General features: G+C 52.1%; 49 non-coding genes across 49 annotated transcripts; all 49 read right to left on the reverse strand.

The window, feature by feature from the left end:
- Nucleotides 1-1,822: 1,822 nt before the first annotated feature.
- Trnal-aag (transfer RNA leucine (anticodon AAG)) lies at nucleotides 1,823-1,904 on the reverse strand. The gene has a single exon. It is a non-coding gene; the product is annotated as a tRNA-Leu (tRNA).
- Nucleotides 1,905-2,192: 288 nt separating this feature from the next.
- On the reverse strand, nucleotides 2,193-2,264 carry Trnah-gug (transfer RNA histidin (anticodon GUG)). Its single transcript has one exon. It is a non-coding gene; the product is annotated as a tRNA-His (tRNA).
- A 382-nt stretch (nucleotides 2,265-2,646) lies between these two features.
- On the reverse strand, nucleotides 2,647-2,718 carry Trnae-cuc (transfer RNA glutamic acid (anticodon CUC)). Its single transcript has one exon. It is a non-coding gene; the product is annotated as a tRNA-Glu (tRNA).
- A 274-nt stretch (nucleotides 2,719-2,992) lies between these two features.
- Trnal-cag (transfer RNA leucine (anticodon CAG)) lies at nucleotides 2,993-3,074 on the reverse strand. Its single transcript has one exon. It is a non-coding gene; the product is annotated as a tRNA-Leu (tRNA).
- A 78-nt stretch (nucleotides 3,075-3,152) lies between these two features.
- On the reverse strand, nucleotides 3,153-3,234 carry Trnal-aag (transfer RNA leucine (anticodon AAG)). The gene has a single exon. It is a non-coding gene; the product is annotated as a tRNA-Leu (tRNA).
- A 288-nt stretch (nucleotides 3,235-3,522) lies between these two features.
- On the reverse strand, nucleotides 3,523-3,594 carry Trnah-gug (transfer RNA histidin (anticodon GUG)). Its single transcript has one exon. It is a non-coding gene; the product is annotated as a tRNA-His (tRNA).
- A 371-nt stretch (nucleotides 3,595-3,965) lies between these two features.
- Nucleotides 3,966-4,037, reverse strand: Trnae-cuc (transfer RNA glutamic acid (anticodon CUC)). The gene has a single exon. It is a non-coding gene; the product is annotated as a tRNA-Glu (tRNA).
- Nucleotides 4,038-4,311: 274 nt separating this feature from the next.
- Trnal-cag (transfer RNA leucine (anticodon CAG)) lies at nucleotides 4,312-4,393 on the reverse strand. The gene has a single exon. It is a non-coding gene; the product is annotated as a tRNA-Leu (tRNA).
- A 78-nt stretch (nucleotides 4,394-4,471) lies between these two features.
- Nucleotides 4,472-4,553, reverse strand: Trnal-aag (transfer RNA leucine (anticodon AAG)). Its single transcript has one exon. It is a non-coding gene; the product is annotated as a tRNA-Leu (tRNA).
- Nucleotides 4,554-4,841: 288 nt separating this feature from the next.
- On the reverse strand, nucleotides 4,842-4,913 carry Trnah-gug (transfer RNA histidin (anticodon GUG)). The gene has a single exon. It is a non-coding gene; the product is annotated as a tRNA-His (tRNA).
- Nucleotides 4,914-5,284: 371 nt separating this feature from the next.
- Trnae-cuc (transfer RNA glutamic acid (anticodon CUC)) lies at nucleotides 5,285-5,356 on the reverse strand. The gene has a single exon. It is a non-coding gene; the product is annotated as a tRNA-Glu (tRNA).
- Nucleotides 5,357-5,630: 274 nt separating this feature from the next.
- Trnal-cag (transfer RNA leucine (anticodon CAG)) lies at nucleotides 5,631-5,712 on the reverse strand. The gene has a single exon. It is a non-coding gene; the product is annotated as a tRNA-Leu (tRNA).
- A 78-nt stretch (nucleotides 5,713-5,790) lies between these two features.
- Nucleotides 5,791-5,872, reverse strand: Trnal-aag (transfer RNA leucine (anticodon AAG)). The gene has a single exon. It is a non-coding gene; the product is annotated as a tRNA-Leu (tRNA).
- A 288-nt stretch (nucleotides 5,873-6,160) lies between these two features.
- Trnah-gug (transfer RNA histidin (anticodon GUG)) lies at nucleotides 6,161-6,232 on the reverse strand. Its single transcript has one exon. It is a non-coding gene; the product is annotated as a tRNA-His (tRNA).
- A 371-nt stretch (nucleotides 6,233-6,603) lies between these two features.
- Trnae-cuc (transfer RNA glutamic acid (anticodon CUC)) lies at nucleotides 6,604-6,675 on the reverse strand. The gene has a single exon. It is a non-coding gene; the product is annotated as a tRNA-Glu (tRNA).
- A 274-nt stretch (nucleotides 6,676-6,949) lies between these two features.
- On the reverse strand, nucleotides 6,950-7,031 carry Trnal-cag (transfer RNA leucine (anticodon CAG)). Its single transcript has one exon. It is a non-coding gene; the product is annotated as a tRNA-Leu (tRNA).
- Nucleotides 7,032-7,109: 78 nt separating this feature from the next.
- Nucleotides 7,110-7,191, reverse strand: Trnal-aag (transfer RNA leucine (anticodon AAG)). Its single transcript has one exon. It is a non-coding gene; the product is annotated as a tRNA-Leu (tRNA).
- Nucleotides 7,192-7,479: 288 nt separating this feature from the next.
- Trnah-gug (transfer RNA histidin (anticodon GUG)) lies at nucleotides 7,480-7,551 on the reverse strand. Its single transcript has one exon. It is a non-coding gene; the product is annotated as a tRNA-His (tRNA).
- Nucleotides 7,552-7,922: 371 nt separating this feature from the next.
- On the reverse strand, nucleotides 7,923-7,994 carry Trnae-cuc (transfer RNA glutamic acid (anticodon CUC)). The gene has a single exon. It is a non-coding gene; the product is annotated as a tRNA-Glu (tRNA).
- A 274-nt stretch (nucleotides 7,995-8,268) lies between these two features.
- Trnal-cag (transfer RNA leucine (anticodon CAG)) lies at nucleotides 8,269-8,350 on the reverse strand. The gene has a single exon. It is a non-coding gene; the product is annotated as a tRNA-Leu (tRNA).
- A 78-nt stretch (nucleotides 8,351-8,428) lies between these two features.
- Trnal-aag (transfer RNA leucine (anticodon AAG)) lies at nucleotides 8,429-8,510 on the reverse strand. Its single transcript has one exon. It is a non-coding gene; the product is annotated as a tRNA-Leu (tRNA).
- A 288-nt stretch (nucleotides 8,511-8,798) lies between these two features.
- Trnah-gug (transfer RNA histidin (anticodon GUG)) lies at nucleotides 8,799-8,870 on the reverse strand. The gene has a single exon. It is a non-coding gene; the product is annotated as a tRNA-His (tRNA).
- A 371-nt stretch (nucleotides 8,871-9,241) lies between these two features.
- Nucleotides 9,242-9,313, reverse strand: Trnae-cuc (transfer RNA glutamic acid (anticodon CUC)). Its single transcript has one exon. It is a non-coding gene; the product is annotated as a tRNA-Glu (tRNA).
- Nucleotides 9,314-9,587: 274 nt separating this feature from the next.
- Trnal-cag (transfer RNA leucine (anticodon CAG)) lies at nucleotides 9,588-9,669 on the reverse strand. The gene has a single exon. It is a non-coding gene; the product is annotated as a tRNA-Leu (tRNA).
- Nucleotides 9,670-9,747: 78 nt separating this feature from the next.
- Nucleotides 9,748-9,829, reverse strand: Trnal-aag (transfer RNA leucine (anticodon AAG)). The gene has a single exon. It is a non-coding gene; the product is annotated as a tRNA-Leu (tRNA).
- Nucleotides 9,830-10,117: 288 nt separating this feature from the next.
- Trnah-gug (transfer RNA histidin (anticodon GUG)) lies at nucleotides 10,118-10,189 on the reverse strand. The gene has a single exon. It is a non-coding gene; the product is annotated as a tRNA-His (tRNA).
- Nucleotides 10,190-10,560: 371 nt separating this feature from the next.
- Trnae-cuc (transfer RNA glutamic acid (anticodon CUC)) lies at nucleotides 10,561-10,632 on the reverse strand. The gene has a single exon. It is a non-coding gene; the product is annotated as a tRNA-Glu (tRNA).
- Nucleotides 10,633-10,906: 274 nt separating this feature from the next.
- On the reverse strand, nucleotides 10,907-10,988 carry Trnal-cag (transfer RNA leucine (anticodon CAG)). The gene has a single exon. It is a non-coding gene; the product is annotated as a tRNA-Leu (tRNA).
- A 78-nt stretch (nucleotides 10,989-11,066) lies between these two features.
- Nucleotides 11,067-11,148, reverse strand: Trnal-aag (transfer RNA leucine (anticodon AAG)). Its single transcript has one exon. It is a non-coding gene; the product is annotated as a tRNA-Leu (tRNA).
- Nucleotides 11,149-11,436: 288 nt separating this feature from the next.
- Trnah-gug (transfer RNA histidin (anticodon GUG)) lies at nucleotides 11,437-11,508 on the reverse strand. The gene has a single exon. It is a non-coding gene; the product is annotated as a tRNA-His (tRNA).
- Nucleotides 11,509-11,890: 382 nt separating this feature from the next.
- On the reverse strand, nucleotides 11,891-11,962 carry Trnae-cuc (transfer RNA glutamic acid (anticodon CUC)). Its single transcript has one exon. It is a non-coding gene; the product is annotated as a tRNA-Glu (tRNA).
- Nucleotides 11,963-12,236: 274 nt separating this feature from the next.
- On the reverse strand, nucleotides 12,237-12,318 carry Trnal-cag (transfer RNA leucine (anticodon CAG)). The gene has a single exon. It is a non-coding gene; the product is annotated as a tRNA-Leu (tRNA).
- A 78-nt stretch (nucleotides 12,319-12,396) lies between these two features.
- Trnal-aag (transfer RNA leucine (anticodon AAG)) lies at nucleotides 12,397-12,478 on the reverse strand. Its single transcript has one exon. It is a non-coding gene; the product is annotated as a tRNA-Leu (tRNA).
- A 288-nt stretch (nucleotides 12,479-12,766) lies between these two features.
- Trnah-gug (transfer RNA histidin (anticodon GUG)) lies at nucleotides 12,767-12,838 on the reverse strand. Its single transcript has one exon. It is a non-coding gene; the product is annotated as a tRNA-His (tRNA).
- A 371-nt stretch (nucleotides 12,839-13,209) lies between these two features.
- Nucleotides 13,210-13,281, reverse strand: Trnae-cuc (transfer RNA glutamic acid (anticodon CUC)). Its single transcript has one exon. It is a non-coding gene; the product is annotated as a tRNA-Glu (tRNA).
- Nucleotides 13,282-13,555: 274 nt separating this feature from the next.
- Trnal-cag (transfer RNA leucine (anticodon CAG)) lies at nucleotides 13,556-13,637 on the reverse strand. Its single transcript has one exon. It is a non-coding gene; the product is annotated as a tRNA-Leu (tRNA).
- A 79-nt stretch (nucleotides 13,638-13,716) lies between these two features.
- Trnal-aag (transfer RNA leucine (anticodon AAG)) lies at nucleotides 13,717-13,798 on the reverse strand. Its single transcript has one exon. It is a non-coding gene; the product is annotated as a tRNA-Leu (tRNA).
- Nucleotides 13,799-14,086: 288 nt separating this feature from the next.
- Trnah-gug (transfer RNA histidin (anticodon GUG)) lies at nucleotides 14,087-14,158 on the reverse strand. Its single transcript has one exon. It is a non-coding gene; the product is annotated as a tRNA-His (tRNA).
- A 371-nt stretch (nucleotides 14,159-14,529) lies between these two features.
- On the reverse strand, nucleotides 14,530-14,601 carry Trnae-cuc (transfer RNA glutamic acid (anticodon CUC)). The gene has a single exon. It is a non-coding gene; the product is annotated as a tRNA-Glu (tRNA).
- Nucleotides 14,602-14,875: 274 nt separating this feature from the next.
- Trnal-cag (transfer RNA leucine (anticodon CAG)) lies at nucleotides 14,876-14,957 on the reverse strand. Its single transcript has one exon. It is a non-coding gene; the product is annotated as a tRNA-Leu (tRNA).
- A 78-nt stretch (nucleotides 14,958-15,035) lies between these two features.
- Trnal-aag (transfer RNA leucine (anticodon AAG)) lies at nucleotides 15,036-15,117 on the reverse strand. The gene has a single exon. It is a non-coding gene; the product is annotated as a tRNA-Leu (tRNA).
- Nucleotides 15,118-15,405: 288 nt separating this feature from the next.
- Trnah-gug (transfer RNA histidin (anticodon GUG)) lies at nucleotides 15,406-15,477 on the reverse strand. The gene has a single exon. It is a non-coding gene; the product is annotated as a tRNA-His (tRNA).
- Nucleotides 15,478-21,741: 6,264 nt separating this feature from the next.
- Nucleotides 21,742-21,813, reverse strand: Trnat-ugu (transfer RNA threonine (anticodon UGU)). Its single transcript has one exon. It is a non-coding gene; the product is annotated as a tRNA-Thr (tRNA).
- A 246-nt stretch (nucleotides 21,814-22,059) lies between these two features.
- Trnat-ugu (transfer RNA threonine (anticodon UGU)) lies at nucleotides 22,060-22,131 on the reverse strand. The gene has a single exon. It is a non-coding gene; the product is annotated as a tRNA-Thr (tRNA).
- A 246-nt stretch (nucleotides 22,132-22,377) lies between these two features.
- On the reverse strand, nucleotides 22,378-22,449 carry Trnat-ugu (transfer RNA threonine (anticodon UGU)). Its single transcript has one exon. It is a non-coding gene; the product is annotated as a tRNA-Thr (tRNA).
- A 564-nt stretch (nucleotides 22,450-23,013) lies between these two features.
- Nucleotides 23,014-23,085, reverse strand: Trnat-ugu (transfer RNA threonine (anticodon UGU)). Its single transcript has one exon. It is a non-coding gene; the product is annotated as a tRNA-Thr (tRNA).
- A 246-nt stretch (nucleotides 23,086-23,331) lies between these two features.
- Nucleotides 23,332-23,403, reverse strand: Trnat-ugu (transfer RNA threonine (anticodon UGU)). Its single transcript has one exon. It is a non-coding gene; the product is annotated as a tRNA-Thr (tRNA).
- A 246-nt stretch (nucleotides 23,404-23,649) lies between these two features.
- Trnat-ugu (transfer RNA threonine (anticodon UGU)) lies at nucleotides 23,650-23,721 on the reverse strand. Its single transcript has one exon. It is a non-coding gene; the product is annotated as a tRNA-Thr (tRNA).
- Nucleotides 23,722-24,285: 564 nt separating this feature from the next.
- Nucleotides 24,286-24,357, reverse strand: Trnat-ugu (transfer RNA threonine (anticodon UGU)). The gene has a single exon. It is a non-coding gene; the product is annotated as a tRNA-Thr (tRNA).
- Between the last annotated feature and the right edge of the window lie 19 nt (nucleotides 24,358-24,376).

The following is a 24,376-nucleotide window of genomic DNA, read 5'->3' on the forward strand; positions in this document are numbered from 1 at the left end:
ACGCCACACGTACTCTGCTACCCTAGTAGCTGCTTCCGGTGTGTAGTGCACGCCTGACCTGTCTAGGGGGGCCCTACAGTTCTCCACCCAATAACGGAGGTCGATGAATTTGCAACCATTATAGTCGCAGAGTCGTCTGAGCCTCTGGTTTAGACCCTCCACACGGCTCCAAACCAGAGGACCGCGATCGACTCTGGGCACTATGCTGCAGATATTAAGCTCAGCTTGCACTCCGCGTGCGATGCTGGTTGTCTTCACCAAATCAGCCAGCCGCCGGAAGGAACCAAGGATGGCCTCAGAACCCAAGCGGCAGGCGTCATTCGTTCCAACATGTGCTACTATCTGCAGCCGGTCACACCCAGTGCGTTCAATAGCTGCCGGAAGGGCCTCCTCCACATTACGGACGAGACCCCCCGGCAAGCACACCGAGTGCACACTGGCATTCTTCCCCGACCTACCCGCTATTTTCCTGAGGGGCTCCATAACCCGCCTAACGTTGGAGCTCCCTATAACTAATAGGCCCGCCCTCTGTGACTGTCGGGACCTTGCCGGAGAATCGGCCACTGGCCCAACAGGCGAGGCATCCTGTGGTGGCTCGGAAACGATGTCATCACCACTAGGAAGCACCCCGTACCTGTTGGAAAGGGGTAAGGCAGCTGCCACGCGGCCAGATCCCACCTTCGCCTTTCGGCCAGGCACGCGAGAGCCCACCACTGTCCGCCATTCACCCTGGAGTGATGGCTGACCGGTAAGATGCTCACTGCCGGAAGACGCAGCGACATCAGGGGTTCCATGTGATTCCAAGGCCACCGAAGTAGGCATAGGTCTCACCACAGTTGCCCCAACGCCACTACGAGCCGACGCCTGCGCCTCGAGCTCGATGAGCCTAACAGACAAAGCCTCCACCTGCCCCAGAAGAGTGGCCAATTCTCCTTGCGTCCGCTCACAACAACCACAGTCCCTACACATGACTATGTTTACCCTACCCTATACGGTGACAAATTCCCAAGATAATCTTCTGATGAGCTACTCTGATAATCAAGAAACACTCACTGAAATACGAGACGCGAAAACTACGCTAGGTTTTCCCAGAAAAAACTATTTAAAAGCTAAGCGCAGCAAATAAGTACAAAAACGCTTTATACAAACAGTACTGTGCTGCTGCTGGTGCTCTCGCTCTCGCTGTCACAAGACAACTGCTGATTCAAGTGACTAGTGGCTAACGGCCGCGAAACAAACAAATGACGGTTTTAGGGCGCTTTCTGTTCTAAACGATCAAGAAAACACTAAGAAATCTAACACGAAAACTACGTAAAGTTTTATCAAGAACTGTTAGTTACTATGCAGAGCAGATAAACACAAATAGAATCCCTTCCTTAGTGGAAGGTCGTAAACAAAATGCAAAATAAACGCTTTATACAAACAGTACTGTGCTGCTGCTGGTGCTCTCGCTCTCGCTGTCACAAGACAACTGCTGATTCAAGTGACTAGTGGCTAACGGCCGCGAAACAAACAAATGACGGTTTTAGGGCGCTTTCTGTTCTAAACGATCAAGAAAACACTAAGAAATCTAACACGAAAACTACGTAAAGTTTTATCAAGAACTGTTAGTTACTATGCAGAGCAGATAAACACAAATAGAATCCCTTCCTTAGTGGAAGGTCGTAAACAAAATGCAAAATAAACGCTTTATACAAACAGTACTGTGCTGCTGCTGGTGCTCTCGCTCTCGCTGTCACAAGACAGCGCCGCACGGCGGTCAGAGGAGCTGCGTTCTACCCCACGAGAAAACACCGCAATGGCACAAAAAACGAGAAAAAATTGGCAGCGGTGGGATTCGAACCCACGCCTCCGAAGAGACTGGTGCCTTAAACCAGCGCCTTAGACCGCTCGGCCACGGTACCTGTGCCAGTGTTCTTCGCTTTTGTAGAAACAGTCCACGACACAGCTTCCTGTTCTGCTGTGACTGGCTGCTCATCCATTGCACCTCAAACAAATGCCTTCTTCGAATAGAGATTCACTACACAGGCAGCTGCCCGCGCTCTGGCGCGGCGGCATTACGTGTTGATAATGAATTGGTAGTGCCACCTGCAGCCTGCGGAACATGAGTGAAAAATCAAGAGGGCACCGTGTTTTCAAACACTGAGTCACAATCGTCACTGCAGCGACAGCAAGGCAAAAAGTTTAAAAATTGCCGTGACCAGGATTCGAACCTGGGTTATTGCGGCCACAACGCAATGTCCTAACCACTAGACGATCACGGCCACGGAAGCACCGCCGATAGCAGTTCTCGCGACTGCAAGTGGCCATGAACAGCAAAGCTCGGCCCACACACCACTGCGTCTCCCCACAGCTGTGTCAGACGCGATCTCCATTATATGTATACTGGCAAACGAACGTGTCTGCGCTGTTAGGACACCAAGCAGTGTGGTTAGCTGCATTCAACCCCCGTGGCAATGTCTTGCAGTCCTCCAAGTCTGTTGACCACAGGTATGTGCCTCGATAAGAGGTGGACAGATGTCGCATCGCTCTCGCCGTCACTTGTCACGCCGAATCGTACTTAACGTAGTTTTCTGCAAGCGTCAGCGGAGCGTCAGTCGAGCTAAGTCGGGCCAAGTCGCATAAGAGGAGCAACAAAATGCGCATTTCCGGTACCGGGAATCGAACCCGGGCCTCCTGGGTGAGAGCCAGGTATCCTAGCCACTAGACCACACCGGACAACGGCACAGGGGCTCCTCCAGCGAACACAGCAAGCCATACGCACGCTACTTAACGACAACTGTAAACATAGACGCTCCCACTTTGTACAACGGCATGCTCGGGACACATTTCGTGGAGACGAACGCCAGCCATCATGACACCAAACTGCGCCTGTGGATCATGTCGTTGCACCGCGCACTGTGCTGCGACAATTTAAGAAAGAGACGCTCACGGCTTGCTGCGCTGTTTCGTCGCGGGTAGTCAGTGCTCCGGCTTTCGAGACAGAAAACATTGGCAGCGGTGGGATTCGAACCCACGCCTCCGAGGAGACTGGTGCCTGAAACCAGCGCCTTAGACCGCTCGGCCACGCTACCGACGCCGCACGGCGGTCAGAGGAGCTGCGTTCTACCCCACGAGAAAACACCGCAATGGCACAAAAAACGAGAAAAAATTGGCAGCGGTGGGATTCGAACCCACGCCTCCGAAGAGACTGGTGCCTTAAACCAGCGCCTTAGACCGCTCGGCCACGGTACCTGTGCCAGTGTTCTTCGCTTTTGTAGAAACAGTCCACGACACAGCTTCCTGTTCTGCTGTGACTGGCTGCTCATCCATTGCACCTCAAACAAATGCCTTCTTCGAATAGAGATTCACTACACAGGCAGCTGCCCGCGCTCTGGCGCGGCGGCATTACGTGTTGATAATGAATTGGTAGTGCCACCTGCAGCCTGCGGAACATGAGTGAAAAATCAAGAGGGCACCGTGTTTTCAAACACTGAGTCACAATCGTCACTGCAGCGACAGCAAGGCAAAAAGTTTAAAAATTGCCGTGACCAGGATTCGAACCTGGGTTATTGCGGCCACAACGCAATGTCCTAACCACTAGACGATCACGGCCACGGAAGCACCGCCGATAGCAGTTCTCGCGACTGCAAGTGGCCATGAACAGCAAAGCTCGGCCCACACACCACTGCGTCTCCCCACAGCTGTGTCAGACGCGATCTCCATTATATGTATACTGGCAAACGAACGTGTCTGCGCTGTTAGGACACCAAGCAGTGTGGTTAGCTGCATTCAACCCCCGTGGCAATGTCTTGCAGTCCTCCAAGTCTGTTGACCACAGGTATGTGCCTCGATAAGAGGTGGACAGATGTCGCATCGCTCTCGCCGTCACTTGTCACGCCGAATCGTACTTAACGTAGTTTTCTGCAAGCGTCAGCCGAGCTAAGTCGGGCCAAGTCGCATAAGAGGAGCAACAAAATGCGCATTTCCGGTACCGGGAATCGAACCCGGGCCTCCTGGGTGAGAGCCAGGTATCCTAGCCACTAGACCACACCGGACAACGGCACAGGGGCTCCTCCAGCGAACACAGCAAGCCATACGCACGCTACTTAACGACAACTGTAAACATAGACGCTCCCACTTTGTACAACGGCATGCTCGGGACACATTTCGTGGAGACGAACGCCAGCCATCATGACACCAAACTGCGCCTGTGGATCATGTCGTTGCACCGCGCACTGTGCTGCGACAATTTAAGAAAGAGACGCTCACGGCTTGCTGCGCTGTTTCGTCGCGGGTAGTCAGTGCTCCGGCTTTCGAGACAGAAAACATTGGCAGCGGTGGGATTCGAACCCACGCCTCCGAGGAGACTGGTGCCTGAAACCAGCGCCTTAGACCGCTCGGCCACGCTACCGACGCCGCACGGCGGTCAGAGGAGCTGCGTTCTACCCCACGAGAAAACACCGCAATGGCACAAAAAACGAGAAAAAATTGGCAGCGGTGGGATTCGAACCCACGCCTCCGAAGAGACTGGTGCCTTAAACCAGCGCCTTAGACCGCTCGGCCACGCTACCTGTGCCAGTGTTCTTCGCTTTTGTAGAAACAGTCCACGACACAGCTTCCTGTTCTGCTGTGACTGGCTGCTCATCCATTGCACCTCAAACAAATGCCTTCTTCGAATAGAGATTCACTACACAGGCAGCTGCCCGCGCTCTGGCGCGGCGGCATTACGTGTTGATAATGAATTGGTAGTGCCACCTGCAGCCTGCGGAACATGAGTGAAAAATCAAGAGGGCACCGTGTTTTCAAACACTGAGTCACAATCGTCACTGCAGCGACAGCAAGGCAAAAAGTTTAAAAATTGCCGTGACCAGGATTCGAACCTGGGTTATTGCGGCCACAACGCAATGTCCTAACCACTAGACGATCACGGCCACGGAAGCACCGCCGATAGCAGTTCTCGCGACTGCAAGTGGCCATGAACAGCAAAGCTCGGCCCACACACCACTGCGTCTCCCCACAGCTGTGTCAGACGCGATCTCCATTATATGTATACTGGCAAACGAACGTGTCTGCGCTGTTAGGACACCAAGCAGTGTGGTTAGCTGCATTCAACCCCCGTGGCAATGTCTTGCAGTCCTCCAAGTCTGTTGACCACAGGTATGTGCCTCGATAAGAGGTGGACAGATGTCGCATCGCTCTCGCCGTCACTTGTCACGCCGAATCGTACTTAACGTAGTTTTCTGCAAGCGTCAGCCGAGCTAAGTCGGCCCAAGTCGCATAAGAGGAGCAACAAAATGCGCATTTCCGGTACCGGGAATCGAACCCGGGCCTCCTGGGTGAGAGCCAGGTATCCTAGCCACTAGACCACACCGGACAACGGCACAGGGGCTCCTCCAGCGAACACAGCAAGCCATACGCACGCTACTTAACGACAACTGTAAACATAGACGCTCCCACTTTGTACAACGGCATGCTCGGGACACATTTCGTGGAGACGAACGCCAGCCATCATGACACCAAACTGCGCCTGTGGATCATGTCGTTGCACCGCGCACTGTGCTGCGACAATTTAAGAAAGAGACGCTCACGGCTTGCTGCGCTGTTTCGTCGCGGGTAGTCAGTGCTCCGGCTTTCGAGACAGAAAACATTGGCAGCGGTGGGATTCGAACCCACGCCTCCGAGGAGACTGGTGCCTGAAACCAGCGCCTTAGACCGCTCGGCCACGCTACCGACGCCGCACGGCGGTCAGAGGAGCTGCGTTCTACCCCACGAGAAAACACCGCAATGGCACAAAAAACGAGAAAAAATTGGCAGCGGTGGGATTCGAACCCACGCCTCCGAAGAGACTGGTGCCTTAAACCAGCGCCTTAGACCGCTCGGCCACGCTACCTGTGCCAGTGTTCTTCGCTTTTGTAGAAACAGTCCACGACACAGCTTCCTGTTCTGCTGTGACTGGCTGCTCATCCATTGCACCTCAAACAAATGCCTTCTTCGAATAGAGATTCACTACACAGGCAGCTGCCCGCGCTCTGGCGCGGCGGCATTACGTGTTGATAATGAATTGGTAGTGCCACCTGCAGCCTGCGGAACATGAGTGAAAAATCAAGAGGGCACCGTGTTTTCAAACACTGAGTCACAATCGTCGCTGCAGCGACAGCAAGGCAAAAAGTTTAAAAATTGCCGTGACCAGGATTCGAACCTGGGTTATTGCGGCCACAACGCAATGTCCTAACCACTAGACGATCACGGCCACGGAAGCACCGCCGATAGCAGTTCTCGCGACTGCAAGTGGCCATGAACAGCAAAGCTCGGCCCACACATCACTGCGTCTCCCCACAGCTGTGTCAGACGCGATCTCCATTATATGTATACTGGCAAACGAACGTGTCTGCGCTGTTAGGACACCAAGCAGTGTGGTTAGCTGCATTCAACCCCCGTGGCAATGTCTTGCAGTCCTCCAAGTCTGTTGACCACAGGTATGTGCCTCGATAAGAGGTGGACAGATGTCGCATCGCTCTCGCCGTCACTTGTCACGCCGAATCGTACTTAACGTAGTTTTCTGCAAGCGTCAGCCGAGCTAAGTCGGGCCAAGTCGCATAAGAGGAGCAACAAAATGCGCATTTCCCGTACCGGGGATCGAACCCGGGCCTCCTGGGTGAGAGCCAGGTATCCTAGCCACTAGACCACACCGGACAACGGCACAGGGGCTCCTCCAGCGAACACAGCAAGCCATACGCACGCTACTTAACGACAACTGTAAACATAGACGCTCCCACTTTGTACAACGGCATGCTCGGGACACATTTCGTGGAGACGAACGCCAGCCATCATGACACCAAACTGCGCCTGTGGATCATGTCGTTGCACCGCGCACTGTGCTGCGACAATTTAAGAAAGAGACGCTCACGGCTTGCTGCGCTGTTTCGTCGCGGGTAGTCAGTGCTCCGGCTTTCGAGACAGAAAACATTGGCAGCGGTGGGATTCGAACCCACGCCTCCGAGGAGACTGGTGCCTGAAACCAGCGCCTTAGACCGCTCGGCCACGCTACCGACGCCGCACGGCGGTCAGAGGAGCTGCGTTCTACCCCACGAGAAAACACCGCAATGGCACAAAAAACGAGAAAAAATTGGCAGCGGTGGGATTCGAACCCACGCCTCCGAAGAGACTGGTGCCTTAAACCAGCGCCTTAGACCGCTCGGCCACGCTACCTGTGCCAGTGTTCTTCGCTTTTGTAGAAACAGTCCACGACACAGCTTCCTGTTCTGCTGTGACTGGCTGCTCATCCATTGCACCTCAAACAAATGCCTTCTTCGAATAGAGATTCACTACACAGGCAGCTGCCCGCGCTCTGGCGCGGCGGCATTACGTGTTGATAATGAATTGGTAGTGCCACCTGCAGCCTGCGGAACATGAGTGAAAAATCAAGAGGGCACCGTGTTTTCAAACACTGAGTCACAATCGTCACTGCAGCGACAGCAAGGCAAAAAGTTTAAAAATTGCCGTGACCAGGATTCGAACCTGGGTTATTGCGGCCACAACGCAATGTCCTAACCACTAGACGATCACGGCCACGGAAGCACCGCCGATAGCAGTTCTCGCGACTGCAAGTGGCCATGAACAGCAAAGCTCGGCCCACACACCACTGCGTCTCCCCACAGCTGTGTCAGACGCGATCTCCATTATATGTATACTGGCAAACGAACGTGTCTGCGCTGTTAGGACACCAAGCAGTGTGGTTAGCTGCATTCAACCCCCGTGGCAATGTCTTGCAGTCCTCCAAGTCTGTTGACCACAGGTATGTGCCTCGATAAGAGGTGGACAGATGTCGCATCGCTCTCGCCGTCACTTGTCACGCCGAATCGTACTTAACGTAGTTTTCTGCAAGCGTCAGCCGAGCTAAGTCGGCCCAAGTCGCATAAGAGGAGCAACAAAATGCGCATTTCCGGTACCGGGAATCGAACCCGGGCCTCCTGGGTGAGAGCCAGGTATCCTAGCCACTAGACCACACCGGACAACGGCACAGGGGCTCCTCCAGCGAACACAGCAAGCCATACGCACGCTACTTAACGACAACTGTAAACATAGACGCTCCCACTTTGTACAACGGCATGCTCGGGACACATTTCGTGGAGACGAACGCCAGCCATCATGACACCAAACTGCGCCTGTGGATCATGTCGTTGCACCGCGCACTGTGCTGCGACAATTTAAGAAAGAGACGCTCACGGCTTGCTGCGCTGTTTCGTCGCGGGTAGTCAGTGCTCCGGCTTTCGAGACAGAAAACATTGGCAGCGGTGGGATTCGAACCCACGCCTCCGAGGAGACTGGTGCCTGAAACCAGCGCCTTAGACCGCTCGGCCACGCTACCGACGCCGCACGGCGGTCAGAGGAGCTGCGTTCTACCCCACGAGAAAACACCGCAATGGCACAAAAAACGAGAAAAAATTGGCAGCGGTGGGATTCGAACCCACGCCTCCGAAGAGACTGGTGCCTTAAACCAGCGCCTTAGACCGCTCGGCCACGCTACCTGTGACAGTGTTCTTCGCTTTTGTAGAAACAGTCCACGACACAGCTTCCTGTTCTGCTGTGACTGGCTGCTCATCCATTGCACCTCAAACAAATGCCTTCTTCGAATAGAGATTCACTACACAGGCAGCTGCCCGCGCTCTGGCGCGGCGGCATTACGTGTTGATAATGAATTGGTAGTGCCACCTGCAGCCTGCGGAACATGAGTGAAAAATCAAGAGGGCACCGTGTTTTCAAACACTGAGTCACAATCGTCACTGCAGCGACAGCAAGGCAAAAAGTTTAAAAATTGCCGTGACCAGGATTCGAACCTGGGTTATTGCGGCCACAACGCAATGTCCTAACCACTAGACGATCACGGCCACGGAAGCACCGCCGATAGCAGTTCTCGCGACTGCAAGTGGCCATGAACAGCAAAGCTCGGCCCACACATCACTGCGTCTCCCCACAGCTGTGTCAGACGCGATCTCCATTATATGTATACTGGCAAACGAACGTGTCTGCGCTGTTAGGACACCAAGCAGTGTGGTTAGCTGCATTCAACCCCCGTGGCAATGTCTTGCAGTCCTCCAAGTCTGTTGACCACAGGTATGTGCCTCGATAAGAGGTGGACAGATGTCGCATCGCTCTCGCCGTCACTTGTCACGCCGAATCGTACTTAACGTAGTTTTCTGCAAGCGTCAGCCGAGCTAAGTCGGGCCAAGTCGCATAACAGGAGCAACAAAATGCGCATTTCCCGTACCGGGAATCGAACCCGGGCCTCCTGGGTGAGAGCCAGGTATCCTAGCCACTAGACCACACCGGACAACGGCACCGGGGCTCCTCCAGCGAACACAGCAAGCCATACGCACGCTACTTAACGACAACTGTAAACATAGACGCTCCCACTTTGTACAACGGCATGCTCGGGACACATTTCGTGGAGACGAACGCCAGCCATCATGACACCAAACTGCGCCTGTGGATCATGTCGTTGCACCGCGCACTGTGCTGCGACAATTTAAGAAAGAGACGCTCACGGCTTGCTGCGCTGTTTCGTCGCGGGTAGTCAGTGCTCCGGCTTTCGAGACAGAAAACATTGGCAGCGGTGGGATTCGAACCCACGCCTCCGAGGAGACTGGTGCCTGAAACCAGCGCCTTAGACCGCTCGGCCACGCTACCGACGCCGCACGGCGGTCAGAGGAGCTGCGTTCTACCCCACGAGAAAACACCGCAATGGCACAAAAAACGAGAAAAAATTGGCAGCGGTGGGATTCGAACCCACGCCTCCGAAGAGACTGGTGCCTTAAACCAGCGCCTTAGACCGCTCGGCCACGCTACCTGTGCCAGTGTTCTTCGCTTTTGTAGAAACAGTCCACGACACAGCTTCCTGTTCTGCTGTGACTGGCTGCTCATCCATTGCACCTCAAACAAATGCCTTCTTCGAATAGAGATTCACTACACAGGCAGCTGCCCGCGCTCTGGCGCGGCGGCATTACGTGTTGATAATGAATTGGTAGTGCCACCTGCAGCCTGCGGAACATGAGTGAAAAATCAAGAGGGCACCGTGTTTTCAAACACTGAGTCACAATCGTCACTGCAGCGACAGCAAGGCAAAAAGTTTAAAAATTGCCGTGACCAGGATTCGAACCTGGGTTATTGCGGCCACAACGCAATGTCCTAACCACTAGACGATCACGGCCACGGAAGCACCGCCGATAGCAGTTCTCGCGACTGCAAGTGGCCATGAACAGCAAAGCTCGGCCCACACACCACTGCGTCTCCCCACAGCTGTGTCAGACGCGATCTCCATTATATGTATACTGGCAAACGAACGTGTCTGCGCTGTTAGGACACCAAGCAGTGTGGTTAGCTGCATTCAACCCCCGTGGCAATGTCTTGCAGTCCTCCAAGTCTGTTGACCACAGGTATGTGCCTCGATAAGAGGTGGACAGATGTCGCATCGCTCTCGCCGTCACTTGTCACGCCGAATCGTACTTAACGTAGTTTTCTGCAAGCGTCAGCCGAGCTAAGTCGGCCCAAGTCGCATAAGAGGAGCAACAAAATGCGCATTTCCGGTACCGGGAATCGAACCCGGGCCTCCTGGGTGAGAGCCAGGTATCCTAGCCACTAGACCACACCGGACAACGGCACAGGGGCTCCTCCAGCGAACACAGCAAGCCATACGCACGCTACTTAACGACAACTGTAAACATAGACGCTCCCACTTTGTACAACGGCATGCTCGGGACACATTTCGTGGAGACGAACGCCAGCCATCATGACACCAAACTGCGCCTGTGGATCATGTCGTTGCACCGCGCACTGTGCTGCGACAATTTAAGAAAGAGACGCTCACGGCTTGCTGCGCTGTTTCGTCGCGGGTAGTCAGTGCTCCGGCTTTCGAGACAGAAAACATTGGCAGCGGTGGGATTCGAACCCACGCCTCCGAGGAGACTGGTGCCTGAAACCAGCGCCTTAGACCGCTCGGCCACGCTACCGACGCCGCACGGCGGTCAGAGGAGCTGCGTTCTACCCCACGAGAAAACACCGCAATGGCACAAAAAACGAGAAAAAATTGGCAGCGGTGGGATTCGAACCCACGCCTCCGAAGAGACTGGTGCCTTAAACCAGCGCCTTAGACCGCTCGGCCACGCTACCTGTGCCAGTGTTCTTCGCTTTTGTAGAAACAGTCCACGACACAGCTTCCTGTTCTGCTGTGACTGGCTGCTCATCCATTGCACCTCAAACAAATGCCTTCTTCGAATAGAGATTCACTACACAGGCAGCTGCCCGCGCTCTGGCGCGGCGGCATTACGTGTTGATAATGAATTGGTAGTGCCACCTGCAGCCTGCGGAACATGAGTGAAAAATCAAGAGGGCACCGTGTTTTCAAACACTGAGTCACAATCGTCACTGCAGCGACAGCAAGGCAAAAAGTTTAAAAATTGCCGTGACCAGGATTCGAACCTGGGTTATTGCGGCCACAACGCAATGTCCTAACCACTAGACGATCACGGCCACGGAAGCACCGCCGATAGCAGTTCTCGCGACTGCAAGTGGCCATGAACAGCAAAGCTCGGCCCACACACCACTGCGTCTCCCCACAGCTGTGTCAGACGCGATCTCCATTATATGTATACTGGCAAACGAACGTGTCTGCGCTGTTAGGACACCAAGCAGTGTGGTTAGCTGCATTCAACCCCCGTGGCAATGTCTTGCAGTCCTCCAAGTCTGTTGACCACAGGTATGTGCCTCGATAAGAGGTGGACAGATGTCGCATCGCTCTCGCCGTCACTTGTCACGCCGAATCGTACTTAACGTAGTTTTCTGCAAGCGTCAGCGGAGCGTCAGTCGAGCCAAGTCGGGCCAAGTCGCATAAGAGGAGCAACAAAATGCGCATTTCCGGTACCGGGAATCGAACCCGGGCCTCCTGGGTGAGAGCCAGGTATCCTAGCCACTAGACCACACCGGACAACGGCACAGGGGCTCCTCCAGCGAACACAGCAAGCCATACGCACGCTACTTAACGACAACTGTAAACATAGACGCTCCCACTTTGTACAACGGCATGCTCGGGACACATTTCGTGGAGACGAACGCCAGCCATCATGACACCAAACTGCGCCTGTGGATCATGTCGTTGAACCGCGCACTGTGCTGCGACAATTTAAGAAAGAGACGCTCACGGCTTGCTGCGCTGTTTCGTCGCGGGTAGTCAGTGCTCCGGCTTTCGAGACAGAAAACATTGGCAGCGGTGGGATTCGAACCCACGCCTCCGAGGAGACTGGTGCCTGAAACCAGCGCCTTAGACCGCTCGGCCACGCTACCGACGCCGCACGGCGGTCAGAGGAGCTGCGTTCTACCCCACGAGAAAACACCGCAATGGCACAAAAAACGAGAAAAAATTGGCAGCGGTGGGATTCGAACCCACGCCTCCGAAGAGACTGGTGCCTTAAACCAGCGCCTTAGACCGCTCGGCCACGCTACCTGTGCCAGTGTTCTTCGCTTTTGTAGAAACAGTCCACGACACAGCTTCCTGTTCTGCTGTGACTGGCTGCTCATCCATTGCACCTCAAACAAATGCCTTCTTCGAATAGAGATTCACTACACAGGCAGCTGCCCGCGCTCTGGCGCGGCGGCATTACGTGTTGATAATGAATTGGTAGTGCCACCTGCAGCCTGCGGAACATGAGTGAAAAATCAAGAGGGCACCGTGTTTTCAAACACTGAGTCACAATCGTCACTGCAGCGACAGCAAGGCAAAAAGTTTAAAAATTGCCGTGACCAGGATTCGAACCTGGGTTATTGCGGCCACAACGCAATGTCCTAACCACTAGACGATCACGGCCACGGAAGCACCGCCGATAGCAGTTCTCGCGACTGCAAGTGGCCATGAACAGCAAAGCTCGGCCCACACACCACTGCGTCTCCCCACAGCTGTGTCAGACGCGATCTCCATTATATGTATACTGGCAAACGAACGTGTCTGCGCTGTTAGGACACCAAGCAGTGTGGTTAGCTGCATTCAACCCCCGTGGCAATGTCTTGCAGTCCTCCAAGTCTGTTGACCACAGGTATGTGCCTCGATAAGAGGTGGACAGATGTCGCATCGCTCTCGCCGTCACTTGTCACGCCGAATCGTACTTAACGTAGTTTTCTGCAAGCGTCAGCCGAGCTAAGTCGGCCCAAGTCGCATAAGAGGAGCAACAAAATGCGCATTTCCGGTACCGGGAATCGAACCCGGGCCTCCTGGGTGAGAGCCAGGTATCCTAGCCACTAGACCACACCGGACAACGGCACCGGGGCTCCTCCAGCGAACACAGCAAGCCATACGCACGCTACTTAACGACAACTGTAAACATAGACGCTCCCACTTTGTACAACGGCATGCTCGGGACACATTTCGTGGAGACGAACGCCAGCCATCATGACACCAAACTGCGCCTGTGGATCATGTCGTTGCACCGCGCACTGTGCTGCGACAATTTAAGAAAGAGACGCTCACGGCTTGCTGCGCTGTTTCGTCGCGGGTAGTCAGTGCTCCGGCTTTCGAGACAGAAAACATTGGCAGCGGTGGGATTCGAACCCACGCCTCCGAGGAGACTGGTGCCTGAAACCAGCGCCTTAGACCGCTCGGCCACGCTACCGACGCCGCACGGCGGTCAGAGGAGCTGCGTTCTACCCCACGAGAAAACACCGCAATGGCACAAAAAAACGAGAAAAAATTGGCAGCGGTGGGATTCGAACCCACGCCTCCGAAGAGACTGGTGCCTTAAACCAGCGCCTTAGACCGCTCGGCCACGCTACCTGTGCCAGTGTTCTTCGCTTTTGTAGAAACAGTCCACGACACAGCTTCCTGTTCTGCTGTGACTGGCTGCTCATCCATTGCACCTCAAACAAATGCCTTCTTCGAATAGAGATTCACTACACAGGCAGCTGCCCGCGCTCTGGCGCGGCGGCATTACGTGTTGATAATGAATTGGTAGTGCCACCTGCAGCCTGCGGAACATGAGTGAAAAATCAAGAGGGCACCGTGTTTTCAAACACTGAGTCACAATCGTCACTGCAGCGACAGCAAGGCAAAAAGTTTAAAAATTGCCGTGACCAGGATTCGAACCTGGGTTATTGCGGCCACAACGCAATGTCCTAACCACTAGACGATCACGGCCACGGAAGCACCGCCGATAGCAGTTCTCGCGACTGCAAGTGGCCATGAACAGCAAAGCTCGGCCCACACACCACTGCGTCTCCCCACAGCTGTGTCAGACGCGATCTCCATTATATGTATACTGGCAAACGAACGTGTCTGCGCTGTTAGGACACCAAGCAGTGTGGTTAGTTGCATTCAACCCCCGTGGCAATGTCTTGCAGTCCTCCAAGTCTGTTGACCACAGGTATGTGCCTCGATAAGAGGTGGACAGATGTCGCATCGCTCTCGCCGTCACTTGTCACGCCGAATCGTACTTAACGTAGTTTTCTGCAAGCGTCAGCCGAGCTAAGTCGGCCCAAGTCGCATAAGAGGAGCAACAAAATGCGCATTTCCGGTACCGGGAATCGAACCCGGGCCTCCTGGGTGAGAGCCAGGTATCCTAGCCACTAGACCACACCGGACAACGGCACAGGGGCTCCTCCAGCGAACACAGCAAGCCATACGCACGCTACTTAACGACAACTGTAAACATAGACGCTCCCACTTTGTACAACGGCATGCTCGGGACACATTTCGTGGAGACGAACGCCAGCCATCATGACACCAAACTGCGCCTGTGGATCATGTCGTTGCACCGCGCACTGTGCTGCGACAATTTAAGAAAGAGACGCTCACGGCTTGCTGCGCTGTTTCGTCGCGGGTAGTCAGTGCTCCGGCTTTCGAGACAGAAAACATTGGCAGCGGTGGGATTCGAACCCACGCCTCCGAGGAGACTGGTGCCTGAAACCAGCGCCTTAGACCGCTCGGCCACGCTACCGACGCCGCACGGCGGTCAGAGGAGCTGCGTTCTACCCCACGAGAAAACACCGCAATGGCACAAAAAACGAGAAAAAATTGGCAGCGGTGGGATTCGAACCCACGCCTCCGAAGAGACTGGTGCCTTAAACCAGCGCCTTAGACCGCTCGGCCACGCTACCTGTGCCAGTGTTCTTCGCTTTTGTAGAAACAGTCCACGACACAGCTTCCTGTTCTGCTGTGACTGGCTGCTCATCCATTGCACCTCAAACAAATGCCTTCTTCGAATAGAGATTCACTACACAGGCAGCTGCCCGCGCTCTGGCGCGGCGGCATTACGTGTTGATAATGAATTGGTAGTGCCACCTGCAGCCTGCGGAACATGAGTGAAAAATCAAGAGGGCACCGTGTTTTCAAACACTGAGTCACAATCGTCACTGCAGCGACAGCAAGGCAAAAAGTTTAAAAATTGCCGTGACCAGGATTCGAGCCTGGGTTATTGCGGCCACAACGCAATGTCCTAACCACTAGACGATCACGGCCACGGAAGCACCGCCGATAGCAGTTCTCGCTACTGCAAGTGGCCATGAACAGCAAAGTTCGGCCCACACACCACTGCGTCTCCCCACAGCTGTGTCAGACGCGATCTCCATTATATGTATACTGGCAAACGAACGTGTCTGCGCTGTTAGGACACCAAGCAGTGTGGTTAGCTGCATTCAACCCCCGTGGCAATGTCTTGCAGTCCTCCAAGTCTGTTGACCACAGGTATGTGCCTCGATAAGAGGTGGACAGATGTCGCATCGCTCTCGCCGTCACTTGTCACGCCGAATCGTACTTAACGTAGTTTTCTGCAAGCGTCAGCCGAGCTAAGTCGGCCCAAGTCGCATAAGAGGAGCAACAAAATGCGCATTTCCGGTACCGGGAATCGAACCCGGGCCTCCTGGGTGAGAGCCAGGTATCATAGCCACTTTTTTTTTTGTTGTTTATTTTTTTTTATTTATTTTTTTATTTTTTTACCTTTGGGCCTCCATCCACCCCTTCTAGCCCGTCCTCACGCTCGCCAAAAGTGCCTTCATCGGCTCGGCTTCTCCGCCATTGGCAAAAATCTCCGTTGAAATAAAAAATTTATCGTGATACAAATGGATTCTCTTCAGTATCCATGTGTTTATTTGGTTATGCCACTATATGTGATGTGGAAAATAAAGCAAATGAAATCTTCTGCAGGACTGTTAGAAAACTTATCACTTTCCATGGGAGACTGAATGTATGAAAATAAACGTGGTGATGCTGGAGTCTTCCACAGCAAGAAGGAACAACTCTTCTCTTCCTCTGACAGGAGAAGATGAAACACAACATAAATACGTCTTCTTTCCAAGAAACGAATCTTACTAATTGAATAAACAAGAAAAGAATAATTTATAATTTGTATATTAGATCTAAAATATTCGACTGGGATCTCGTAGAACAGCCTCGCAGTGCTCTCGACATGAGAGGCATCATCCCCCAAAGCGTCACCACTGTCGGGGTGGTCCGTTGCATATTCGTGGCCGTTCGATCGCCGAAATCCGAATCCTAATTGCGACTATCAGAGTCGTGAAAGGGCCATCCATCAGAGGTTTCGAAATGCGACGTCGCCCTGGAGGAATATCTCTCTACGTTAACGTTCGGAGGAGAAAGAAAGCATACTTTTCTCTATATTTGTCTATTCGTTGAAGTTTCTGGTGTTGAGTTATTAGGTATAGCCAATAGTCTTCTTTATTTTTTTCTGGCGCCGATAATATATAATACACCGTCTGACCTTGAAGCCAATTGACTGCTCGTCGTTTTGCCGGGGGGTATGGAACGGCATCAGGAGTGAGGAGTCCAGCTGGAGTAATCATCCTAGGTGCAGTACGCAGCATACTTGAGAGCTTCTGTGCAAAGAGAAGCCAAATGTCCTTCACACTGTCGCATAGGAAGCGATGTTCGATGGTATCGAGTAGAGTACAGTGAACGCAAGTCGGAGCGTCTGCCAAGTGGATCATGTGTAGTTTTGAATTTGTCGGTATGATCCTATTGACCGCCATGTACCATGTAGACCGCACCTGCGATGGTAAGTGTGCGTCATGAATGTTTTCCCAGATCTTGGCCCAGTTGCAGTCTCTATACTTCACTTCTATTCTGTTGCGCGGCTTACTGTCCGTCAGGCAGCTGTAAAGTGCTTTGACCCTGTAAAGAGCATTTTCAGGTAGGTTGCTTTGAAGATAGCTGTATTCGAGGAAAAAAGTACTAAAGTGGCAAAACGCAGTCGGGATGTGACTTACGTTTACCGGAGGCGTCATGCTGGCAGGTGCAATTTCATTGAGAAGGTGGGCCGTTAAGGAATTTGGTGATCGTTGCCATTGTTTATACATGTTGCTGATATATAATGCTTTCGCTTTGTGGTAAACATCAGTCAGATTTAGGCCGCCCTTCCCCAAGGGGAGCGTCAAGGTTGCAAATGGGACTTTGAAAATTTGTCCCCTACTGACAAAGTGTCCGAGCGCTGCAAACATTCGATGTGCTATGACCTTTGGTATTGGTAGGATTTGTGCGACATAATTCACTTTAGAAACAATATAAGTGTTGACTAAAAGCACTCTTTGTATGGCGTTGAGATTTCGCAAATGATGTTGCCGTATGCCGGCCCGAATTTGTGCCAATAATTTTCGGTAATTAAGAGCAGACGTGCAGCGGATGGTGCGCGTGTATTCAATGCCGAGACATTTCAATGTTGTCATTCTTTTTAGTGATTGGCTGTTGCCAAGTTCGAGTCCTCTACCAAGTTCCATAATGCCAGACTTTTTACAGTTGACTTTCGCTCCTGATGCGGCTGCATAAGTGGATATCAGCTGAAACGCGCGTTCCAAATCTTCATCTTTCGTCACCACGAAACCGACGTCATCCGCAAATGCCTGGCATACGATCTTCTGGCCATGTATGCGTATTCCCGGAAGGTCTTGCGCCAGGGAGAACAGTAAGGGTTCAAGAGCAACTGCAAACAAAGCCATTGACATCGGGCAACCTTGTCGTACTGACCGAGCGATGTTAATAGGTTTACTGAGTTGTCCGTTGAGACAGATCTTGGACGTACCGTTTCGCAGCAGGAGTGTAACAGTGTCAATAACTTTCCGTGGAAAATTCATTGCTGCCATCGCGCTCAGAAGATATGAGTGACTGATTTTATCGAATGCTTTCTCAAAATCTAACGAGACGAGAGCTCATCGCATGTCGCAAGCGGCGGCTGTAGCTATGATATCTCTATATGCACTTAACGTCTGCTGTATGTTTCTAGTGTTTCCAACGCTCGTCTGGTAGGCCCCCGTGACAGTACTAAGTACCGTACTGAATCGCTGCATCATGACCCGCGCGAATATCTTATAATCGGCATTAAGTAATGTAAGCGGTCGGAGATTTTCGACTGTCTTTCCCGCTGGGGTTTTGGGTACCAATACCACTATGCCCTCACAGAATTCCCTTAAGATATCACTTCCAGCATTTAAGATATCATTACAGACCAAGGTCTGCTTTGGAACTAAATGGTGACGAAAGGTTCGATAAAACTCAGCCGGTAATCCGTCGGGGCCAGGCGATTTATTCTGTTGGCTCCCTCGAATGGCGTCCTCTACTTCATCTTCAGTTATGACTGCAGCGAGGCCGTCTGCTTCTGCCGTGCTCAATGTCGCAAAACGGCGTGCCAGAAGGGCTTGCTGCGCCGCCATATCCACTGGGTGTTCCGTGAACTGTGCTGTAAAATGGTTGCAAATCTCATCTCGTATGTCGCGCTGTTGGTGTAAGAGTCGACCATCTGCAGTGTGCAGTTCTGTCAATATCTTTCTGCGCCCCCTTTTCTGTTCGCGAATAACATGATACATTGATGTCGTTTCGTCCTGTACAGCGTTTTGCAGACGTGTCCTGACTTTACAGCCTTCCAATTGCTTCCGTTTGAGGGTTAGAATCGTAGCCTGTATTCTTTTAATATGCATACGATTTGCTATTATTGTTGCATCTTCTCGATATAAATCTCTTAAACACTGAAAGTAAAATTCCAGGGTTTGCTTCTGCCAGGCACATCGATCTCGGGAATAATTCTTCATCGCTTTTGTTAAGGCGGGTTTCGCACATTTTACCCACCACGTAATGGCAGAATCGTACGCGGGAAACTTTCGTTCGCATTCTGCCCACGTATTGCGGAAGACTGTGTGACACCCGGGTTCTGGTAAACACGCTACATTTAGTTTCCAGGGTCCCCTTGCCCTGTACGTCCCTTGTTTGGCTAAATTGACGGTACATATATATGCCACATGATCTGTGAAGACAGTCGGCCATAGCTCTGCCTGCAAAACATGTTCCCTCATATTTGATAATGCGTAGATTCTATCGATGCGGCTAGCTGAGTGGCCAGTAACGAAAGTGAATCCGGGCCTGTCACCGTGTTTAAGCTCCCACGTATCTATTAAATTCAACTCTTCAATGAGAGTGCGAAGCTCGACGGACGGATTGAAGTTCGGCGTCTGGTCTTTGGGACTGAGGACACAGTTAAAGTCACCAGCGAATATAAGTTGTTCTGAAGGTGGTGTAAAAAGTGGCACAATGTCATCTTTAAAAAACTCTGCTCTCTGTCGTCGTCTCCCAGAGCCAGATGGGGCGTAGAGATTGATAAATCTAGTAGTATTGATAGTGATCGCTATACCTCTGCCAGACGCCAGGCGCTCGATATGTGACATCACTATCCCTTCCTTAGCCATGATCGCGGTCCCTGGATCAGTGCCATGTCCAGGATTGACGACGGCATTGTAGCCCGTGATACGGTCAAGGTTAATATTGGTCACTTCCTGCAGCATGATGAGATCAATATCGGCGGCATAGAGAAAATCTTGAAGATTTTTTAAGTTTAGTGGGCTACTGATCTTATTGATGTTCAATGTCGCAATTCGGTAAGCTTGCAAGGACGGCATGAGAACAGAGATCTAGGTGACAATAAGCCGAGTATGGATGTTAATGGCGAACATCGACTAAAAGAAGTCTACGTCATCAGCCACTGCGCCGACGCCGGCGGTAGCCGTTTGTTGCTGGTGGGACACATCAGCTTGAGCTTCTGATAACGGACTATCTATACGTCGCCGATCCTTTTCGAAATCGTCTTCCCGACCGCCCTCTTCCACGTCATCCGACCAATCACACACGAACCTGTCCGGTTGCATACCGCAATCCGATAGCTTGGATACGTCAGACACAGGGTTCGGATCCATGGTATCTGTTATCGCAGGGTCTCCTGAGGGTAATCGTCCGTGATCAGTGTCCGATTCGTCCGTCCGGGATTTTTTTGTCGTTTTGCTGGATGCCGACGACGGTGGTTCAGTCACTTCAGTCAGTTTCTGTCGTACGTGGTTCGCTTTTTCACGCAAAGTTGGCGCCTTTGCTTCTGCCCCTTGATGTGCTAGCCGGCGTTTCTTCTGTGATTTGGGGGACCGCGGGGGCTGGTGGCCAGCCAGCTCGTTCGACTCCAGCCGGTCCACGTCGGACTTGTCTTCTCGAACCGGGACGCCCGCCGGAATACTTTCGGTGCCCGGTTGCTGCCCCTGCTCCGAGTGAGTATTGCCCCCATTCGGGGTGTGTGAAGAAGGAACAGTTGGTACGTCGTTCGTATCCATCGGCGTGACGCCTTCCTGCACTTCGCGCAAACTCTCTAGCGAAACATCGAAACTAGGTTCCGAGGTAACGTTGGCCCGGGCGGCGGCGACGTATGATATAGGCAACGTAGACGTCGGGCCCTGCTGCTCACGCTCACCGGCCGGTATTTGCGCTACGCGCCGTTGGACACATTGAGCACGGATATGTTCGGTGGAACCACATCCCGCACAGGTTCGCGGCTGCCCATCATAAATCACTATTGCTCTGTAGCCACACACAGTGATGTAGGACGGAATGTGCTTCAACATATCAATCTTCACCTGCCGGACACCGTTTAACACCGGGAAAATGTGCATATTCGACCACTTTTCTGCTGTATTACTGATGACCGTTCCATATTCCCTCAATTTGGCATTAATTTGGTCAGCGGATATTTCAAAGGGTAATTCAAATATTCGAACAGTTCTCACTCCAAGACCGGCAAGCGAAACTCGGACTTCACCTACATTACCGTCAGAATGGTTGAACTTCAAAACTCCTCCACAAGATTGAATGACCTGCTCGCATTTCTCGGGTCGCAACAATTTTAGGTAGACTGTACTGCTGACGATAGAAAGGTGAATACCAACCATATCATCAATAGTGATTTTCATAACGTCTATAATAAATAACTCAACTTCAAAGGACTTGGGGCGTGCATAGTTCGGGTCAAAACTCAATTTCAATGTGTCTTTCCGTATAAGTTGACCCATTATAATCGATTGCAATTCATCACTCCACACTACAACAACGCAGCAAAACGCACACTTACCAAACAGCACGCGACCGCCACAGGCGAGAGCGTAAACAACCTGCGTCCGACCGCCACGGCCGCTGCCGGCTGACTGCACCTGAGCTAAGGAGGCTGTTGCAGTGTACACTTCTTGCAGACGTCACAGCGCTCGCGAAAAATACATTCCACAGCTTAGAAAATGCGTACGAATATCTACTCTGCCACAACAATTCGCTACCACTGAGGTCCACGGCGATGGCTGACGGGGTGTTGCTGTCTTTCGTCTATCATCATCTGTTATCTTGGCTCTGGCCCGAAAAGACACGCTATTTTGAAATTTTCGGTTCAAAGCGTTACATTGGCCCATTTAAAATTGTGCTGCCCCGTGTGAGAATCGAACTCACGACCCCTGGTTTACAAGACCAGTGCTCTGCCCCTGAGCTAAGGAGGCTGTTGCAGTGTACACTTCTTGCAGTCGTCACAGCGCTCGCGAAAAATACATTCCAGAGCTTAGAAAATGCGTACGAACATCTACTCTGCCACAACAATTCGCTACCACTGAGGTCCACGGCGATGGCTGACGGGGTGTTGCTGTCTTTCGTCTATCATCATCTGTTATCTTGGCTCTGGCCCGAAAAGACACGCTATTTTGAAATTTTCGGTTCAAAGCGTTACATTGGCCCATTTAAAATTGTGCTGCCCTCTGTGAGAATCGAACTCACGACCCCTGGTTTACAAGACCAGTGCTCTGCCCCTGAGCTAAGGAGGCTGTTGCAGTGTACACTTCTTGCAGTCGTCACAGCGCTCGCGAAAAATACATTCCAGAGCTTAGAAAATGCGTACGAATATCTAACCTGCCGCAACTATTCGCTACCACTGAGGTCCACGGCGATGGCTGACGGGGTGTTGCTGTCTTTCGTCTATCATCCTCTGTTATCTTGGCTCTGGCCCGAAAAGACACGCTATTTTGAAATTTTCGGTTCAAAGCGTAACATTGGCCCATTTAAAATTGTGCTGCCCCCTGTGAGAATCGAACTCACGACCCCTGGTTTACAAGACCAGTGCTCTGCCCCTGAGCTAAGTAGGCTGTTGCAGCGTACACTTCTTGCAGTCGTCACAGCGATCGCGAAAAATACATTCCAGAGCTTAGAAAATGCGTACGAATATCTACTCTGCCACAACAATTCGCTACCACTGAGGTCCACGGCGATGGCTGACGGGGTGTTGCTGTCTTTCGTCTATCATCATCTGTTATCTTGGCTCTGGCCCGAAAAGACACGCTATTTTGAAATTTTCGGTTCAAAGCGTTACATTGGCCCATTTAAAATTGTGCTGCCCCCTGTGTGAATCGAACTCGCGACCCCTGGTTTACAAGACCAGTGCTCTGCACCTGAGCTAAGGAGGCTGTTGCAGTGTACACTTCTTGCAGACGTCACAACGCTCGCGAAAAATACATTCCACAGCTTAGAAAATGCGTACGAATATCTACTCTGCCACAACAATTCGCTACCACTGAGGTCCACGGCGATGGCTGACGGGGTGTTGCTGTCTTTCGTCTATCATCATCTGTTATCTTGGCTCTGGCCCGAAAAGACACGCTATTTTGAAATTTTCGGTTCAAAGCGTTACATTGGCCCATTTAAAATTGTGCTGCCCCCTGTGAGAATCGAACTCACGACCCCTGGTTTACAAGACCAGTGTTCTGCCCCTGAGCTAAGGAGGCTGTTGCAGTGTACACTTCTTGCAGTCGTCACAGCGCTCGCGAAAAATACATTCCAGAGCTTAGAAAATGCGTACGAATATCTACTCTGCCACAACAATTCGCTACCACTGAGGTCCACGGCGATGGCTGACGGGGTGTTGCTGTCTTTCGTCTATCATCATCTGTTATCTTGGCTCTGGCCCGAAAAGACACGCTATTTTGAAATTTTCGGTTCAAAGAGATACATTGGCCCATTTAAAATTGTGCTGCCCCCTGTGAGAATCGAACTCACGACCCCTGGTTTACAAGACCAGTGCTCTGCCCCTGAGCTAAGGAGGCTGTTGCAGTGTACACTTCTTGCAGTCGTCACAGCGCTCGCGAAAAATACATTCCAGAGCTTAGAAAATGCGTACGAATATCTACTCTGCCACAACAATTCGCTACCACTGAGGTCCACGGCGATGGCTGACGGGGTGTTGCTGTCTTTCGTCTATCATCATCTGTTATCTTGGCTCTGGCCCGAAAAGACACGCTATTTTGAAATTTTCGGTTCAAAGCGTTACATTGGCCCATTTAAAATTGTGCTGCCCCCTGTGAGAATCGAACTCACCACCCCTGGTTTACAAGACCAGTGCTCTGCCCCTGAGCTAAGGAGGCTGTTGCGGTGTACACTTATTGCAGCCGTCACAGCGCTCGCGAAAAATACATTCCAGAGCCTAGAAAATGCTTACGAATATCTACTCTGCCACAACAATTCGCTACCACTCAGGTCCACGGCGATGGCTGACGGGGTGTTGCTGTCTTTCGTCTATCATCATCTGTTATCTTGGCTCTGGCCCGAAAAGACACGCTATTTAGAAATTTTCGGTTCAAAGCGTTACATTGGCCCATTTAAAATTGTGCTGCCCCCTGTGAGAATCGAACACACGAAACCTGGTTTACAACACCAGAGCTCTGCCCCTGAGCTAAGGAGGCTGTTGCAGTGTACACTTCTTGCAGTCGTCACAGCGCTCGCGAAAAATACATTCCAGAGCTTAGAAAATGCGTACGAATATCTACTCTGCCACAACAATTCGCTACCACTGAGGTCCACGGCGATGGCTGACGGGGTGTTGCTGTCTTTCGTCTATCATCATCTGTTATCTTGGCTCTGGCACGAAAAGACACGCTATTTTGAAATTTTCGGTTCAAAGCGTTACATTGGCCCATTTAAAATTGTGCTGCCCCCTGTGAGAATCGAACTCACGACCCCTGGTTTACAAGACCAGTGCTCTGCCCCTTAGCTAAGGAGGCTGTTGCAGTGTACACTTCT

The sequence above is a fragment of the Schistocerca cancellata genome, chromosome 1 (assembly GCF_023864275.1).
Source record: "Schistocerca cancellata isolate TAMUIC-IGC-003103 chromosome 1, iqSchCanc2.1, whole genome shotgun sequence".
NCBI classification, from domain to species: domain Eukaryota; kingdom Metazoa; phylum Arthropoda; class Insecta; order Orthoptera; family Acrididae; genus Schistocerca; species Schistocerca cancellata.